At 44.5% G+C, this 12,121-nt stretch overlaps 1 non-coding gene across 1 annotated transcript; it reads right to left on the bottom strand.

Annotated features, from left to right (window-relative positions):
* Positions 1-11,428: 11,428 nt before the first annotated feature.
* trnar-ucu (transfer RNA arginine (anticodon UCU)) lies at positions 11,429-11,519 on the bottom strand. The gene is given in 2 exon segments: positions 11,429-11,464; positions 11,483-11,519. It is a non-coding gene; the product is annotated as a tRNA-Arg (tRNA).
* Between the last annotated feature and the right edge of the window lie 602 nt (positions 11,520-12,121).

The raw sequence follows: 12,121 nt of genomic DNA, 5'->3' as shown, positions 1-12,121 counted from the left end.
GATTTCCAGATGGTTGAAACAATCAGCGGAAAACAAATGCAATGGGCATCCTTCAGGAAAACATCACATTTAAGATGAGAAACTAATCACAAGGCATGGAGGAAGATTGAACCCGTGATCTTCACTTTACGAAACTGACGCCTGACCAATTGGCAACCATGCCTCTGGGTAATTAGTACCTGAGGCTCCAGAGCAGGATTTGTGATTCTTTTTCAATTTGGTTGAAACAGCATCGAGAAACATGCACAGAAATAAAGAGGGATTGTGGAATGGGTAACAGATCCTCATTTACATCATCAGCATCATGAAATCTTCATTCAGATGCTCCATTCCCTTCCTCAGCTTTTCTCACATCTGAACAATAATATAATTGAGTGGACATTGGGTTGTTACTGGGCAGATTATGTAAATAGACTGTGTACATTATCACAGGAAGTGATGTAATATATATAATCTGTACGGCACCTCATGGAGAGTTGTCGATGAAACCTTCCATGCAAGAAATGTAGAGTAAACTCAGGTTATTTTAACCATCAGGCTCTTATAAATTCTGTACTAAGACTTGACAGATATCAGAATATTATATGGGGGCCACAGTAAACTAAAGCGAAGATGGAGAAATCTTTGCCTCTACCGGAGAACTTTGAAAAAGTCACTGGACTGAACCAAGCCGAGGAGTGGCCGAGATGGTTCCAGAGGATTGCAAGGTATCGTACTGCATCGGGTCTCGTGCAGAAGCCAGACATGGAGCAGGTCAGTACGCTATTGTATGCAATGGAGGGAGTGTGCAGGCAACATCCTCATGAAGAACAGAAGGTTACGTGTGAAGAAGTTATTAAGGCACTCAAGACCTATTTTAATTCAGGAATAAAATTTCATCGTGGAGCCAAATTTAAAACGCTGCATTTGCTGACAACGCAACCACCAGGTGGTGCTGTACTAGCACATGCGCAAATGCAGCCTCTTCCACTGAAACGTCACTGTCTGTGACATTCAGGCAGCTGCCAGGATGAAAGATGGCGCAATTCAATGTATCATAGAAAACAACTTCGACCCAAAAAGACTTTCAAAGGTTGCCGACGCCGTCTCCATCCCACCCCCAACAATTCCCCGCTCCCTCTTGTGCATTCGCCAGTTACATAGTACCAAGTCATCTTAATTCACTTAAAGTGAATTAATTTCGGAGCAGTGACTGCCGTTTCATAAGCAAATATGGCACATATCTACACAATGGACATGTTTTGGTTGATACTCGGAGAACGTTGTGCTGTTTGAAGTCTCATCAGAAGGGCAGCACCCCTGACAGTGCTGCACACCCTCTGTAATTCAGTGAGGTTTCATAGAGTCATAGAGTTACACAGCACAGAAACAGGCCTTTCGGCCATCAAGTACCTATCTATTCTAATTCCATTTTCCAGCACGTGGCCGTAGCCTTGTATTCTGTGGCGTTTTGAGTGCTCACCTAGATACTTGTTAAATGTTGTGAGGGTTCCTGCCTCTACCACTCCTTCAGGCAGTGTGTTCCAGATTCCAACCACCCTCGAGGTGAAACATTTTTTCCTCAAATCCCCTCTAAACAGTGCCATCCCATTCTCTGGCCACTCACTCCCCACTTCCCCCCATCCCACTCTCTGACTGCTCACTCCCAGCTTCCCCCACCACCAGCCCCATCCTGCTCTCTGGCCGCTCACACTCAAGGCCATGGGCCGTGCCGCTTCCCTCCTCTTGGTCACTCGCTCCAACAATGCCCCATCACCCCTCGAGGCCCGCCTTGCTTCTGCGGGTGGTGCGGTGATGAATGATCAAATGTTGGAGCGAGTGGCCGAGAGGAGGGAAGCGGCATGGCCTAGAGCTAGTGTCTGGAGGGATGTGGGGAGAAGTACGGCATGAGTGGACGGAGAGAGGGCAGTGTGGGGATGTGGGTAGCGAGCGGCCGGAGGGTGGGGGAGCGGGGTAGCAGGGAGCGGGCAGCGAGCGGCCTGGAGTGAGTGGCCGAGGGGGGAGAGCGTTTTCTCGCGCATGCGCCAGTTAGTCCTAGAAGATGTAGGCTGAGCATGCGCAGCATCTCAGAGCGCAGGAGACTGTTTGTGCATGTGCGAGCTTGGAGCGCTCTGATGACGTCGGCTGGCCGCTGCATTGTCAGGAATCACTTTGAATTTCATAAGCGTACAAAACAGAAAGGGGAGAGCATTCATTCATTTATCAATGACTTGTACAAACTCACGGAGGTTTGTGAATACGGCAACTTAAGAGAAGAGCTGAATGGAGACAGGATTGTGTTCGGGGTATTAGACAACACCCTTTCAGATCATCTACAGTCCAGGGCTGATCTCACATTAACGAAAGTGATTCAATTGAGCAAACAAGCAGAGGTTAGAAAGTTTAACCAATCCGTTGTCCGAGGGGACAGGGAGAGTCTGATCTCGAGAGTAGCAGACTCAATTGAATTTGTTAAGAAAACAAAAGGAAAAATTAGTGGTAAAAGACAAGAAAGATGGGAAGAGCATCTAGTGGTAGCTGCAACCAATTGCAGTAGGTGTGGCCGAGAGAGACACAAGTGGGAAAACTGTCCCGCCAAAGAAGCTGAGTGTTTTTCCTGCAGAAAGATGGGACACTTTCAGTCAGTGTGTGGCAGTAAAATACCAGCACTGAATATAATTAAAGGGAAATCCCCAGAGAGCAAAAACATTAATGAAGTACAGGATATCCAAAGTGTGGAAATACATTTTTTAGGTGAAATCCAGGAAATAAAGTGAGAGTTGCTGGACGACAGAAATTCTTAAATATTTTAAGATAGAGGTAGATAGATTCTTGATAAACAAGGGGGTGAAAGGTTACTGGGGGCAGGTGGGAATGTGGAGTTGAGGTTAAAATCAGATCAGCCGTGATCTTATTGAATGGTGGAGCAGGCTCGAGGGGCCGAGTGGTCTACTCATGCTCCTAATTGGTATGTTTGTATGTAAGAAAACATGTTCTAGATACAATGAGAACTATCATTTGATTGGAAATGGATTTAAACCCCCTTTTATCAAAAGGTTATAGAGCTTTAATTTTTCTACAATTAACAAGCAAGTCCTTGTGGAGTTGAGATTGACAGAAACAGTGGGCTGGATTCTATAGAGCCCTCAACGTCGAGATCTGTTGTGGGGGTGGGGTGGGGGCCGCCTGAAGATGGCCCCAGATGAGGCCCGTCACAGACCTCAACGCCGGCAGGGCGTGGCTCGATATTGCCAGCAACGGCGGGGCCTTGTGGGGGACCCCCACCGCTCGGCAACGGGACCACAAACCTGCATTAATTATTATCCCATCACTTCCTGATATCCCACTGCGATCTTCAGCCCAGTGACCGGCACTGCCGTGCCTTCGGAGCCCCATCCGGGGAAATGAGTTGCAACACTGGTGGGGAGGGAGGAGAAGGTAAGTTTCTCAGTGTGGGGGAGGGGGGGCGGAGTCAAATTAATGTCATGGGTGTAGGGGATGGTGGGAAGGGTTACAGTTTACAGTTTGTGCAGTTGGGGTCAGATGGTAAAGGTAGGTTTTAATTTAATTTAACTGTTATTGGGGGGATGGAGAGAGAGGCAAAAGCAATGTACTTATTTCATTTCATTTAATCTTCCTTTAAATATTTTCCAGTTGGACTAACAGCCCTTTAAAAATGGCTGACACTCCAGGACAGTACTAAGGCAGTGCTGCACTATCAGAAATGCTGTTTTTGAGGTGAAACAGAAAACTGAGGATCCCTCAGCCCTCTCAGGTGGATGTTAAAGGTACCATGGCACTATTTCAGAGAATAGAAGGGGAATTATTTCTGGGATGCTGGTCATTGTTTAACCCTGAATCAACATCACTTAAAAACAGATTATCTCGTTTTTATCACATTGTTGTTTCTGGGAGCTTGCTGTGCGCACATTGGCCACCATGTTTCCTACATGACTACAGTGACTACACTTGGAAAGCCCTTCATTGGCTGTAAAAGGCTTTGCAACGTCCTGTGGTCGTGAAATGCAAGTCTTGCTTTTTCCATTGTTATCAGTGTCATTGTGATCAAAAGATCGGATGCGTGAACACAAAGTTTAAATCAATTTTGATTAAAATAATGTAAAAGCATCTATATTCTTGCACTGTACTTAATAATCTCCATCTTCCTATCCTTACAGAGTGCAATGTCATCGACCCTGAAATTGATTCCAGAATCTCACAGAATCTTAGACTCATAGAAAGTTTAAGGCACAGAAAGAGGCCACTTGGCCCTCAGACAATTTCAGCACAGTTCTGATGAAAGGTCACAGACCACAAACGTTAACTCTGTTTCTCTCTCCACAGATGCTGCCAGACCTGCTGAGTATTTCCAGCATTTTCTGTTTTTATTTCAGATTTCCAGCATCTGCAGTATTTTGCTTCTGTGTTAATTTGAAAGTTAAAACTGACCCAACTGTCTACAATTCACACCGGGGTCTCCCATGAAATGAGTCTGTATAATGTTGATGTAATGAATACAGACTCCGAGCACAGAGCTTCCTGTGGGGAATTGGGGATATGAAAACCAGCAGACTCTGCAGGAATTTCCACTGGGAGCACAAATTCACAAAATCTACCTTTCATATATCGATTCATTTTGATTGTCCTTCTGGAAAATTATTTTGAAACAATTTAAACATCAACCCACAGCTCCATGACTGGGCCAATTATGAGGTCATCCTCTGACAGGTCATGTGACAGCTGGAGCCACAAGACATCAGAACCAGATTTGTGACTGGATTAAAACCCGGAATCCTGTCACAATGGCTTTTCAAATCAAGCTGTTGCTGTTTGAAAACACAGCAGTTAAACTTTCTGCCTGACCATGAGGGGAGCTAGGGAGAAATTTACAAAACTCAATCCTTCAACAAAATAGTTCAAAAATCATTCATATCGAAATCATGTGAGGATTCATATGCAGTAGAGAAACAAGCAGAATACAGAAAGTACAGAGGAGAGCTGAAAAAGGAGATGAGATTAGCAAGAGAATGTATGAGAAAAGATTATCAGGTCACATAACTGGGAACACTGAAGTCTTTTACCAACATATGGACAGTCAATGAAAGGGGGGATCAATTAGGAGATCCTGTGGAGACAGAGGGTGTTGCTGAGGCACTAATTAAGTATCACAAAATAAGCGGATGCTGCAAGTGTCACAGTAAAGGAGGAGGAAGTGAAGAAATTGGACAGGATGAAAATAGATAAAGAGGAGACAATTACAAGGTTGGCAGCTCTCACAGTAGAAAAGTCACCCAGTTTGAATGGGTTGCATCCTGGGTTGCTGAGGGAGGTAAGGGTGGAAATATCAGAGACTCGAACCACAATCTTTCAATCCTCCTTAAATATGGGAATGTTGCCAGAGGACTGGAGGATGCAGGTAAGCTTGGGTAGTTCGATCTTAGTTTAATTTGACCATTTTTATAATGTATCCATTGTAATAACTAACAAGGTCAAGAAAGCCATTTTATAATTAACACATGACCAAAGGAGCCATTTTGTGTTCAGTACTAACGTGCCGTGCAGAGGACACTATTTGTGCTTAAACATTAGCACAACACAGGAAGAAACGGTTACCGATTATAAGCTCTCACTCAATTGGTGCAGAGTATGAGCACCAGGGGTTACTTCTGACAGTTGAAGAGATCATCGCATCTCATTGGATAGCTACCACCCACTCCAAGCTGGGTAGCCCCAAATCAGTTAGGTGCTGTCCTGCCACAACCTGCTTGCTTCAATGGGTGCTTGGAGCTCAGAGAGTCATCTCTCAACAGGCGGATCGATAATCAATGCACCAAGAAAAACAAGCTCAACAAAGAAGACACCAGTCCTTCGCATCACAAGCTGGAATGTAAGGACCATGTGTCCTGGCCTTACTGACACCCTTCTGCAGGTTGATGACACACACAAGACAGCTGTGATCGACAAAGAACTCACAAGGCTCAATGTGGACATTGCTGTGCTGCAAGAAACTAGACTCGTCCAAAGTGGATCCCTCAAAGAGAAACACTACACCTTCTTCTGGCAGGGGAAAGCCCAAGAGGCAACTCGTCAGCATGGAGTGGTTTTCACAGTAAAAAACACGCCACTTGAGATGAGTGAACCAGCCACAGTAGGCTCAGAGAGACTTCTTACTCTTCACTTGTCAACAAGCGTGGGCCCAGTTAATCTCATGTGCATCTATGTCCCGACACTCACCTCCACCCCAGATGTCAAGGATCAATTCTATGTGACACTTGATACTGCCATCAGTAGAATTCCCAGCACTGAGGGACTGTACCTTCTAGGAGACTTCAACACAAGCTTGGGTACTGACTACACAGCTTTGCCAATGTGCATAGAGCACCAGGGGATTGGCAAGATGAATGAAAATGGACAGAGGTTGCTGGTGTTATGCTGTCACCATGGATTCTGTGTGATGAACAGCTACTTCCAGGTCAAGCTGTGCCACAAGGTGTCCTGGAGACATCTGAGATCACGCCACTGGCACCAGCTAGACCTTATCATCACCAGTGCAAACACCCTCAGCAGTGTCCTCATCACTCACAGCTATCACAGCGCTGACTGTGACACTGAGCACTCCCTGGTGTGTAGCAAGGTCAGGCTTCAGCCAAGGAAGCTTCATCCATCCAAGAAGAACGTCGTCCTCAGATCAACTCTTGACGAACCACTGATCCAGAACGGACCCAGGAGTTCCTCAACATCCTCGATCAGGCTCTTTCAGACAACAATGCTCAAGGTCTCAGTGCGGTGTCAAAGTGGAGTCATCTGTTAACAAGCAGATGGAAAGGTGAGTGGAGCATTACCTTAAACTCTACATAACGGAGAATATTGTCATTGAAGTGGCTCTCAGTGCCATTCCAGACTTCCCTGTCATGGAGGAGCTGGACAGTGACCCCACCATAGTGGAGCTCAACAAAGCCATTGACCATCTTGCCAGTGGTAAAGCCCCGGGAAATGATGGTATTCCACCTGGAATCATCAAGAGTGGAAAAGCGGTTCTACTGCAGCATCTCCATGAACTTCTGTGTCTCTGTTGGAAGGAAAGATCTGCACCTCAAAACATGCGTGATGCAAACATTGTCACCTTGTACAACAATAAGGGGGACTCGCAGTGACTGCAGCAATTAGCGAGGCATCTCCTTGCTAAGTATTGTGGGGAAGGTCTTTGCTCGCATTGCTCTGACCAGATTGCAGACCCTGGCATCACACATCTATCCTGAGTCTCAGGGCAGCTTCAGAGCTGGTAGATCGACAGTCGACATGATTGTCTCACTTCGGCAGTTACAGGACAAGTACTGTGAACAGTACAGACCACTCTACATTGTCTTTACATATGAACATACGAATTAGGAGCAGGAGTGGGCCACTCGTCCCTTCGAGCCTGCTTCACCATTCAATAAGCTCATGGCTGAACTGATTACTCCACATTTCCATCTACCTCCGATAACCTTTCACCCCCTTGCAGATAAAGAATCTATCCATCTCTCCCTTAAAAATATTCAAAGACTCTGCTTCCACCGCCTTTTGAGGAAGAAAATTCCAAAGACTCACGACCCTCTGAGGGGGAAAATTGCTCCTCATCTCTGTCTTAAATGGGTGACCCCTTATTTTTAAACAGTGACCCCAGCTCTAGATTCTCCCACAAGGGGAAACATCCTTTCCACATCCACCCTGTCAAAACCCCTCAGGATCTTGTATGTTTCAATCATGTCGCCTCTTTCTCTTCTAAACTCTAGTGGATACGAACCTAGCCTGTCCAATCTTTCCTCGTAAGACAGCCCACCCATTCCATGTATTAGTCTAGTAAACCTTCTCTGTACTACCTCCAATGCATTTACATCCTTCCATAAATAAGGAGACCAGTACTGTACTCAGTGTTGCAGAAGAGTTCTCACCAATGCCCTGTATAGCTGAAGCATAACCTCCCCTGGCGATAAATGATAACATTCTATTAGCTTTCCTAATTACATGCTGTACCTGCAGACTAACCTTTTGCGATTCGTGCACTAGGACACCCAGATCCCTCTGCATCTCAGATCTCTGCAATCTCTCACCATTTAGATAATATGCTTTTTTATTCTTCCTGCCAAAGTGGACAATTTCCCACTTTCCCACATTATACTCCATTTGCCAGGTCTTTGCCCAGTCACTTAACCTATCTATATCCCTTTGTAGCCCCCTTATGTCCTCTTCACAACCTACTTTCCTACCTATCTTTGTCATCAGCAAATTTAGCAACCATACTTTTGGTCCCTTCATCAAAGTCATTTCAAAAATTGTAGAAGGTTGAGGCCCCAGCACAGATCCCTGTGGACCACTCGTTACTTCTTGCCAACCAGAAAATGACCCATTTATGCTGACTCTCTGTTTCCTATCAGCTAGCCAATCCTCTATCCATGCCAATATGTTACCCCTGACACCATGAGCTTTTATTTTCTGCAATAACCTTTGATATGTCACCTTATCCTTCTGGAAATCGAAGTACAATACATCCACCGGTTCCCCTTTATCCACAGCACATGTAACTCCCTCAAAGAACTCCAATAAATTGGTTAAACATGATTTCCCTTTCACAAAACCATGTTGACTCTGCCTGATTACCTTTATTTTTTCTAAACGCCCTGCTATAACATCTTCAGTAATCGCTCCTAACATTTTCCCTAAGACAGATGTTAAGCTAACTGGCCTGTCGTTTCCTGCTTTCTGTCTCCCTCCCTTTTTGAATAAATGAATTATATTCGCTACTTTCCAATCTAACAGAACCTTCCCGAAGCGAGGGAATTTTCGAAAATTAAAACCAGCGCATCAACTATCTCCCTGGCCAATTCAGGACCTGGCGACTTGTAAGCCCGCAGCTCCAACAATTTGTTTAGTACCACTTCCCTGGTGATTGTAATTTTCTTGAGTTCCTCCCTCCCTTCCATTTCCTGACTTACAGCGAATACTGGGATGTTATTTGTATCCTCAATCGTGAAGACCGATGCAAAGTATCTGTTCAATTCATCTGCCATCTCTTAATTATCCATTATTAATTCCCCAGACACACTTTCCATAGGACCAACACTCACTTTGTTAACTCTTTTCTTTTTAAAATATCTATCGAAACTCTTACTAGTTGTCTTTATATTTCTTGCTAGCTTTCTCTCGTACTCTAATTTTACCTTCCTTATCAATCTTTTAGTCATTCTTTGCTGTTTTTTTATATTCTGTCCAATCTTCTGACCTGCCTCCCATCTTTGCACAATTATAGGCTTTTTCTTTAAGTTTGATAGTATCTTCAACTGTTTTCATTAAACATGGATGGTGAGTCCCACCTTTGGAATTTTTCTTTCTGGTTGAAATGTATCTATTCTGTGTATTCTGAAATTTTCCTTAAATGTCTGCCACTGCATCTCTATTGACCTATCCCTTAACCTAATTTGCCAGTTCACTTTAGCTAGCTCTGCTTTCATGCACATATAATTGCCCTTATTTAAGTTTAAAATACTCGTTTGGGACACACTCTCCTCTCCCTCAAACTGAATGTAAAATTCAATCATATTATAATCGCTACTACTTTGGGGCACCTTAACTATGAGGTCATTAATTAATCCTATCTCGTTGCACAATGCCAGGTCTAGTATAGCCTGCTCTCAGGTTGGCTCCAGAACTTATTTTTCCAAGAAATTATCCCAAAAACATTCTGTGTACTCCTCGTCTAGGCTACCTCTGTCCATCAGAATTTCCAGTCTATATGGAGATCAAAATCCCCCATAATTATTGCTGTACCTTTCTGACAAGCTGCCATTATTTCTTTTTTTATACCCCATCCTACAGTGTGGTTAATGTTAGGTGGCCTATACACTGCTCCCACAAGTGACTTCTTGCCTGTATTATTTCTCATCTCAACTCAAACTGCTTCTACATCGTGATCTCCTGAACTCAGGTCATCCCTCTCTATTGCGCTAATACCATCATTAATTAACAGAGTTACCCCACCACCTTTTCCAAGCTTCCTGTCCTTCCTAAATGCCATGTCACCTCCAATATTCACATCCCAATCTATGTCGCCCTGCAGCCATGTCTCTGTAATGACTATCAGATCGTACTTATTTATTCTATTTGTGCTCTCTGTTCATCTGTTTTGTTTCGAAAGCTCCATGCATTCAGATACAGAGCACTTAGTTTTGTCCTTTTATTATTTTTGTAACCTCTAGCCTTATCTGTTGATTTACTCTTAGATTTGTCTGCTCTGTCCCTTCCTGTCACAGTCTCTTTATCATTTCCCATATTTATACCTTTCTCTCTTGCCTTGCCTCTCCTCCTTGATTCACCATATCTTCCCAAATTTGATCCCTTGCCCCCACTGTTCAGTTTAAAACCGTCTCTACGTCCCTCGTTATGTGGCTCGCTAGAGCACGGTTCAGGTGTAGACCGTCCCAACGGTACAGCCACCTCTTTCCCCAGTATTGGTGCCAATGCCCCACGAACCAGAACCCACTACAACCACACCAGTCTTTCAGCCGCACATTACTTTCTCTAATCTTATTTGTCCTATGCCAATTTGCACATGGCTCAGGTAATAGTCCAGAGATGATTAACTTTGAGGTTCTCCTACTTAATTTGGTGCCTAGTTCCTTATACTGACTATGCAGAACCTCTATCCTTGTCCTGCCTATGTCGTTGGTACCGACATGGACCACGACAACTGGATCCTCCCCCTCCCATTGTATGTTTCACTCCAGCCCTGAGCAGACGTCCTGAATCCTGGCACCGGCAGGCAACACAGCCATCTGGACTCTTGCTCTTTGCTGCAGAGAACAGAGTCAATCCACCTTACTATACTGTCCCCTACTACCACTACGTTCCTTTTTTCTCCCTCTTTGAGCCGCAAACACTTACTGCAGACGTGTTTGCCCTGGATCACACTGGTATCCAGGAGCTCCCACATGCTGCAGCTGTGACACATCACCTGTCCTGTCATCCTTAACGTGTTTCAATTAACTACTTAATTATTTTATTCAATTGTTTATTTTGTTGTATATTTTATTAAGCTTACCACTAGTTTGTTTACTATTTTAAACATTAGGACTAAAATGGACCTTAATCACTTTCCAGATCCTCATCAAACATGCAGCTTTTTCCAAACCAATCAACTACCTGCTTGCCTGTGATGTCACAGCTCAACAGATCCTCACCAAACAGCTCCTTCCACTGCACCGAAGCAAGAACCAAATCCTGTAAACTCACCCCAGCGGCTCTCTGTTTCCCTGCTCTCACTCTCCATTGTGATGTCACTTGTTGATTTTTTTTGCCCCAGCTCTGCTCCTGCTGTGCTCCTCTCTCTCTCGCTCTGTCTCTGAATCAGTGCTTTTGACACACTTGTTCACTCTCTGTTCCGTCGTGCTCTTCTGTCTCTGGTCCAAAAATCTGACTCTGGTGGGATTTGAACCCACAACCTTTGAATGCCTTTTTTATCATTATTTAGAAGTCCAACACACTATCCATTGCGCCACAGAGCCGCACATATTTTAATAAACATCACCAAGGCCTTTGATCCTGTCAGCAGAGACGGACTCTTCAAACTGCGATGGAAACTCGGCTGCCCTCCTGAACTCTTGGGCATCATCTCTTCTTTCCACGAGAACATGCACAGTTCCAACAGTTACAATGGAGCAACATCAGACACTTTCAAGATCAGCAGTGGGGTAAAGCAAGGCTGCGTGCTGACGCCAACTCTCTTAGGAACAGAGGAACATAGGAGTAGGCCATTCAGCCCGTCGAGCCTTTTCTGCCATTCAATTCGATCATGGCTGATCATCTACCTCAACGCCCCTTTCCCGTGCTCTCCCCATATCCCTTGATGTCATGAGTATCAAGATTTCTAACAATTTCTGTCTTGAACATGCTCAATGATTGAACTGCCACAGCTCTCTGGGGTTGAGAATTCCAATGATTCACCACCGTCTGAGTGTAGAAATTCAACTCGATCTCAGTTTTAAATGGCCTACTCCTTATTCTGAGACTTGGTCCCCTGATTTTAGACTCACCAACCAGGGCAAACATCCTATCTACATCCACACTGTCACGCCCTATAAGAATTTTATCAGTTTCAATGAGATCA

Source organism: Heterodontus francisci, unplaced genomic scaffold, assembly GCF_036365525.1.
Source record: "Heterodontus francisci isolate sHetFra1 unplaced genomic scaffold, sHetFra1.hap1 HAP1_SCAFFOLD_51_2, whole genome shotgun sequence".
Classification (NCBI taxonomy): domain Eukaryota; kingdom Metazoa; phylum Chordata; class Chondrichthyes; order Heterodontiformes; family Heterodontidae; genus Heterodontus; species Heterodontus francisci.
This window is presented reverse-complemented; position numbering and strand designations above follow the sequence as displayed.